The 5,983-nt window shown below is 40.3% G+C and overlaps 1 protein-coding gene across 1 annotated transcript in view; it reads right to left on the reverse strand.

The window, feature by feature from the left end:
* Positions 1-5,983, reverse strand: part of COL25A1 (collagen, type XXV, alpha 1) — a 450,407-nt gene that overhangs the window by 400,539 nt on the left and 43,885 nt on the right. The window lies entirely within an intron of this gene.

Genomic DNA, 5,983 nt, shown 5'->3' on the forward strand with positions numbered 1-5,983 from the left:
CGAGCCCCATGAGGGGCCTGGCGGTGGACCTGCAAGGCCGGCGGGAGTGCAAGGAAGCCCCGCGAAGGCCTTCCCTGGCCCCAGGCAGGCAGGGGTGGGGAGAGGCAGGGAGGAAGCAACTTACCCTCCCTCTTCTCCTGCCTCCTCCTGGCTAAATGAGGGCCAGAAGCGGGGCGGCCGGAAGCAGGGGGCGGGGCTTCATCATGTGCCCCGCCCCCTGTACCTCACCCGGGGGAACGCAGTTCCCCCCCGAAATGACCCCTGCCTGGAAGGGACAGCACTTCTCCTGGAGGAGCAAGTTTGTAGCTTGGGGGTGCTGCTGGATCCTAGTTTCCTCCATGGCACATTGCATCTTTGATTGGCTTCAGCTGATATGCCAGCTATGGCCCTTCCTCAAAAAGCATGACAGGTTATGGTGGTCCATGCTCGGATCACATCCAGATCTAGAGCTAGTACAATCAAAATTTCTTAGAGCACTTTTCAACGTCCCTAATGGTACTGCAAATTCGAGCTTAAGACAAGAAGCAGGTTTATCTACTGTAACATTGAATATTTGGATACAGAGGAGTAATTATTGGGTTAAGTCCCATCTGAATCCGGTGGGACTTATTCCTGATCTTTTGTCATCAATACCATATCCCCAATGGGCTCTTAGAGTAGTAGATAAATTGAAACTAATTGGATTAGATCCTGAAAATTTGTTAGAAGGAGGTCTGCAGTATGCAAAGAACCTAATACACCAAAGATTTAAGGATATTGAAGCACAAAACGACTATGCAGCCCTGCCTTCCTATTATAAGAGATTAAAGATGGGACCAGGTTTAAATGCTGCATCTTACCTTGGGCTCATAAAAAACCCTAACTATAGATGGGCATTTACTAGAGCACGGCTCGATGTTTTACCCTCAGCAGTACTTTATGGTAGATATACCCGGACCCCCATGCATCAGAGAATTTGCTCCTGTTTGTTAGAACAGGTGGAGTCTGCCTCCCATATAATACTTCATTGCCCTTTGTATGATGAAGAGAGACAGCAGTTGCTGACACCCCTTCTCTCACGTTTTAACCCCCTGGCTCATTATCTTACATATGATGAGGATTGTTTGATGAAGTTTTTATTGGCCGATACTTATGATTCTGTCACACGCAATGTTGCTAAATATTGTTACTTGGTAATCAAAAAGCGCAGAATGTATTGTAACTCGAGCCAGTTATGATGGAATTGACCGGTTTGGTATTTTAGTAATTAAGGCCATAAGGATCCTATGTTGTAGATTCTGTGCTGTACTATTTTGGTCTATTTTGCTGGTCTTATGACTGTTCTTAATAAACTTACTTACTTACTTACTTACTTACTCACATCCAGATTAATTAGTGTTAGGCTTTTAATTGAGGGGTTTTATCCTTTCAGCTGTTTTATGGTCTGCTTCTGGTCTGGGATCTGTTTTATGAATATCTTTATGCTGCTTTTTGTGTCCCCAGCTTGTTTTTAATGGCTTTTTAATTGCTTGTTTTAACTTTATATTGATAACCTATAATTTTATAGTGTTTTTACTTGTAAACTGACTTCAGTAGGACTCTGACGACGTGACAGAATTTTAAAAAAGTAATAAATAAATATGTTACTGTAGGCACGGCACCATTACTGAGGATTATTTCTATAGTGGTTTTTTAGTATAAAGACATCATTTAAATTGTAAGTACCTTTACTGTATCCATTGTTATGTTTTTTTCTTATTGGTGCATTTAAAGGTGAAAATATTACAGCTATCCCAGAAATAGCTATATGCATTATACATCTTTGGTAACTATGGATGGAAGTTTTACTGCAAAAACAAGCTGAACACAACAAAGGGTTATTGCATATATTTGAACTATAGGTTACATATAGATAAATGTAAATTAATGTGCCCAGTACAGTGCCCAAACCACTGAGCCATAACTCCCTCCAATATCCCAGTTATAAATTCACAAATATACAGATCAGGTTTCATTTTTTGTTTATTAGTCTCTATTTATATTCTTACCTGGGTTTCAACCTTCTTCACTGCACATCATTCCATGTCACCTGTACAACATTCACAAAAAATGTATACCCTTAGTAGGGCAATCCCTTTATTAAGGCCATCTTTAGTAAAGCAGTCACCAGGGCTAATCTGAGAGTCATTGAAAGAAAGGCCTAGAACATTCTCAGGACTCACTTGGAAGTAAAAGTTTTTATTCTATCTTAAAACATGTCAAGATCTATAAGGAATATCTGGGCCTTATACAATCAAAGTACGTAATCCCGGATGATCTGTTAACAGCTAACAGCTCAAGGTGGGAGATGAGGGAATAGGTATTTAATATGGATGGGAAATTAGATAGTAATGCAATTGGTCAATCTAGAGTGGCCCCTTTCTTCAAATTATTTTAAAAAGATCATACCAGGTCACTCTATCTAAAGACTTTAACAACAGTGAAATTAAGGTTGGCCTTTACCAGTTTAAGATTTCAAGCTATGCCCTCTATGGTTCGCACCGGCCGTTTCCTAAGGGTCCCTGCCCCCTTACGACTTTGTATGTGTGGCACGGGAGGAGTAGATGATTTGATCCATTACATTTTGAGATGCCCTCTCCTTTTGTTCCCCCGAAATAAATTTATCACTAGTATCTTATCTCTGCAGGAAGGAGTTTCAGATAAAGATCCGTATGCTTCTAATAGAGTTGCTTTATTTGCATTGGTGGCTAGATCAATTAGATCGAAGTGTATGGAATTGACCATGACTTAATTTGGCTCTGTATTTACATGCCCCTGTTGGTTATTAATTTAATTTGTGTTTACTTTGTAGTTTTATTATGTGGGATTTTATGTACTGTTTTCTGTATTGTTATGACCTATGGGCAACACAATACATTACTACTACTACAACTACTACTTAGGTAACATTACTTAGTAAGGCAATTCCTGCAATCACTCCTCCACTCCCCACACACTATTAGCTGAGGCCCGCACACTATCAGCTGAGGAAATGTGCTGTTTTAAATGCAGTTCCACAGGGTTCTCTACCTCTACCCAAGAATGCTGATGAGAAACAAATCTTAAGTTTAAAAAACAAGCAAGGAATACAATGCCTTCTTGATTCCAAAACATTGCACTTAATCTGAACATCTTAATAAAACCTTGCAACAATACCTATGACAGACAATTGCCTGTGGCAATTACTCAAACACACTAGCCTTGAAAGTATGATCCATGGAACATCAAGGTAATATAGCTATGGGAGACAAATAAAATATATGGGTCAGAGCAATGTATAACAACCCCAGCATGGAAGCTTCATGGGTAACTTTGGACTAGTCACACACACTCAGCTTTGTCACATTCTTTATCAATAACTTTCAGGATCTAGGATACAGTATAATATCAGATGAACTTTATTAACTATTTACGTAACTTAGAAATCAGTATTAGAAGGAGCAGACTGATTTGCTGCTTCAGTCATGGCTCTGCTCATCTGCTCTGACCCTCTAGGATCTATATCATGTTAAGCACCACTCACTTCAAGGCATAGCGTCCTCACAAGCTTAACCTACCTCACCGTGTTGTTGTGAGGATAAAAAAAGAGTACGGGAAAATGACGTCAGCTGTTTTGGGTCCCCACTGAGGAGAAAGGTGAGGTATAAATGAAGTCAATAAATATATTCCTAAAATAAATAAATTAAAATGAATGCAACTATTAGACCTTTTCCCAGACATTATATTTGGAGAGTATCCAACTGTGCATATCAGGAGTATGTGCTATGCTATTGTTCCTGATATACACAGTCTGAACAGAGAAGCAAAACTATTTTCTGGTTTGGCATAGGCAAACTCATACCTTGAAAAATGTAGCATTACATTCATTCAAACGGAAGCTTGGAAAAAATGCACATTTTCCTATTCAGACAAAATGGCAACCACACAATCATCAGTTAGCATGTACTCCCAGCATACACAGTTTGGCTCATCCTAAATTTAACATCTGAAGAAGTCTAGAAAATAACTTAGAAGATAATGTTTCAATGGCTTGGGGACTGTCTTTTTTTCTTATAAGACTGTTTGATACTTTGATAAATCTTTAGTAAGATTTAGAATGGGGTCCCAATTGTGGTACTCGTGGCACCATGTCACCTGCCAACACCTGACAGCCAGTGTGGTGTAGTGGTTAAGAGTGATGGCCTCTAATCTGAAGAACTGGGTTTGATTTGCCACTCCTCCACATGAAGTATGCTGGGTGACCTTGGGCCAGTCACAATTCTCTTAGAACTCTCTCAGCTCCACCTACTTGCTAGATTCCATTTTGGGGTCCTAAATAAAGATCAATTTTTTCTTTAGACCTCATAGTAAAAATGTGTTGACTAATGAACACATGAAACTAACGAACACATGAAGCTGTCCATCACAGTTAGTGTTGTCTACTCAGACTGGGAGTGGTTCTCCAAGGTCTCAGACAAAGTTCTTTCACATCACCTTTTTCCAGATTTTTTTAACTGGAGATACCATGAATTGAACCTGGGACCTTCTGCGTGCCAAGCAGATGCTCTACCACTGGGACACAGCCCCTCCCCTTAGCTCATTTATCCAAGTTTCTGTAAAATCAGATTCTGAGGTGAAACTTTCCTCATTTATTGCCTATTTAAAACTCTATTTGTGGACTGTTTTCCAATGAAAAGTAATTAATATTTCAACATAACAGACTTTGTCAAGTGAGGGATGTGAGAATTTACAGCAAACAAGTGATTCATTTCAGAATATATACAAGAGTAGTAGGCTCATAATAATTTAAAATTAATCTGGTCATTTGTGAAACCATTTTTTAAAAGTGTAATAAAATCAAAGTATGTGTTCATGCATCATGCTCACTCAGTGACATCTTTGACATTTCCAATTTTAACAACGTCACTAAGATGAAGAAGCCTAAGGATTTAGTAATTTCTGTAGGATCCAGTGGCATTCTGATTTCTAACTGGAAAATCAGAACTTTAGGTCTAAGCTATTTTAGTATCTCTCCTTTGTCCACTGACCCATGCTAATATTCTGAGAATGAATCACTCCAAGGTGCCTTGGAATTTAAGCTAATGGTCTTGGGCAGAGGGTTGGACTAGATGGTCTGTATGACCCCTTCCAACTCTATGATTTTATAATTCTATGATTGTCTACAAAGCCAAATGTAAGTCTAACAACATCAAAATCGGCATACCACTTTGTTTGAAAACCAGACTGCACTTTCAGTTTCTATCTAAAAGATAATGTTGTTGAGGATAATTCTGACCATTATTTATCTCAATATAGTCACAGATATTAGCAATATAAGCTGTGAGAACAACGAAAGCAAATTCAGCCAAGGAAGGGACAACATGTGCTATGTACTGAAATACCTGAGGACTAATTAATTCACAAATTGTAGTTCCATATGGTTAACCTATATTAAAACCTATACATGTGTACAACTATGGCAGACATCCTGAATTTTCTGCATTACTGATTTACATAATCAGTAATGTAGCATGAAATGTATGTTTGTTAAATATACAGATTTAGTAACATTAGGGCTGCCAAATGCAGCCAGGGGGCGGGGAATCCCCCGTTTCGGAGCCCCGATTCCCGGCACGCCGGAATCGGGGCCCGGGGGAAACCCCACCCCCACGTGCGCGTCACCCGGAAGTGCCGTCGCACGCTGGGGGCGGAGCCACGCCATTTGAGGGGAAAACTCTTTGTTTTCCCCTCAAATGGCGTGGCCCCGCCCAGCGTGTAACGTCACTTCTGGTCTCTGTCATCTGGAGATCAATTGTAACAGTGGGAGATCTCCAGGTCCCACCTGGAGATTGGCAACCCTAGGGGAAAGTCAGCTGCACAGCAGGGGGTTGAAGAGAATGGTTTGATGGCTGCTGGGCCAAGATTGGCAACAATAGTTCCCCAGGAGCAAATGGCTGGTTTGGAGGGTGGAGTCTATGGCACTGTA

This window comes from Gekko japonicus, unplaced genomic scaffold (genome assembly GCF_001447785.1).
Source record: "Gekko japonicus isolate JY-2015 unplaced genomic scaffold, Gekko_japonicus_V1.1 scaffold173, whole genome shotgun sequence".
Classification (NCBI taxonomy): Eukaryota; Metazoa; Chordata; class Lepidosauria; order Squamata; family Gekkonidae; genus Gekko; species Gekko japonicus.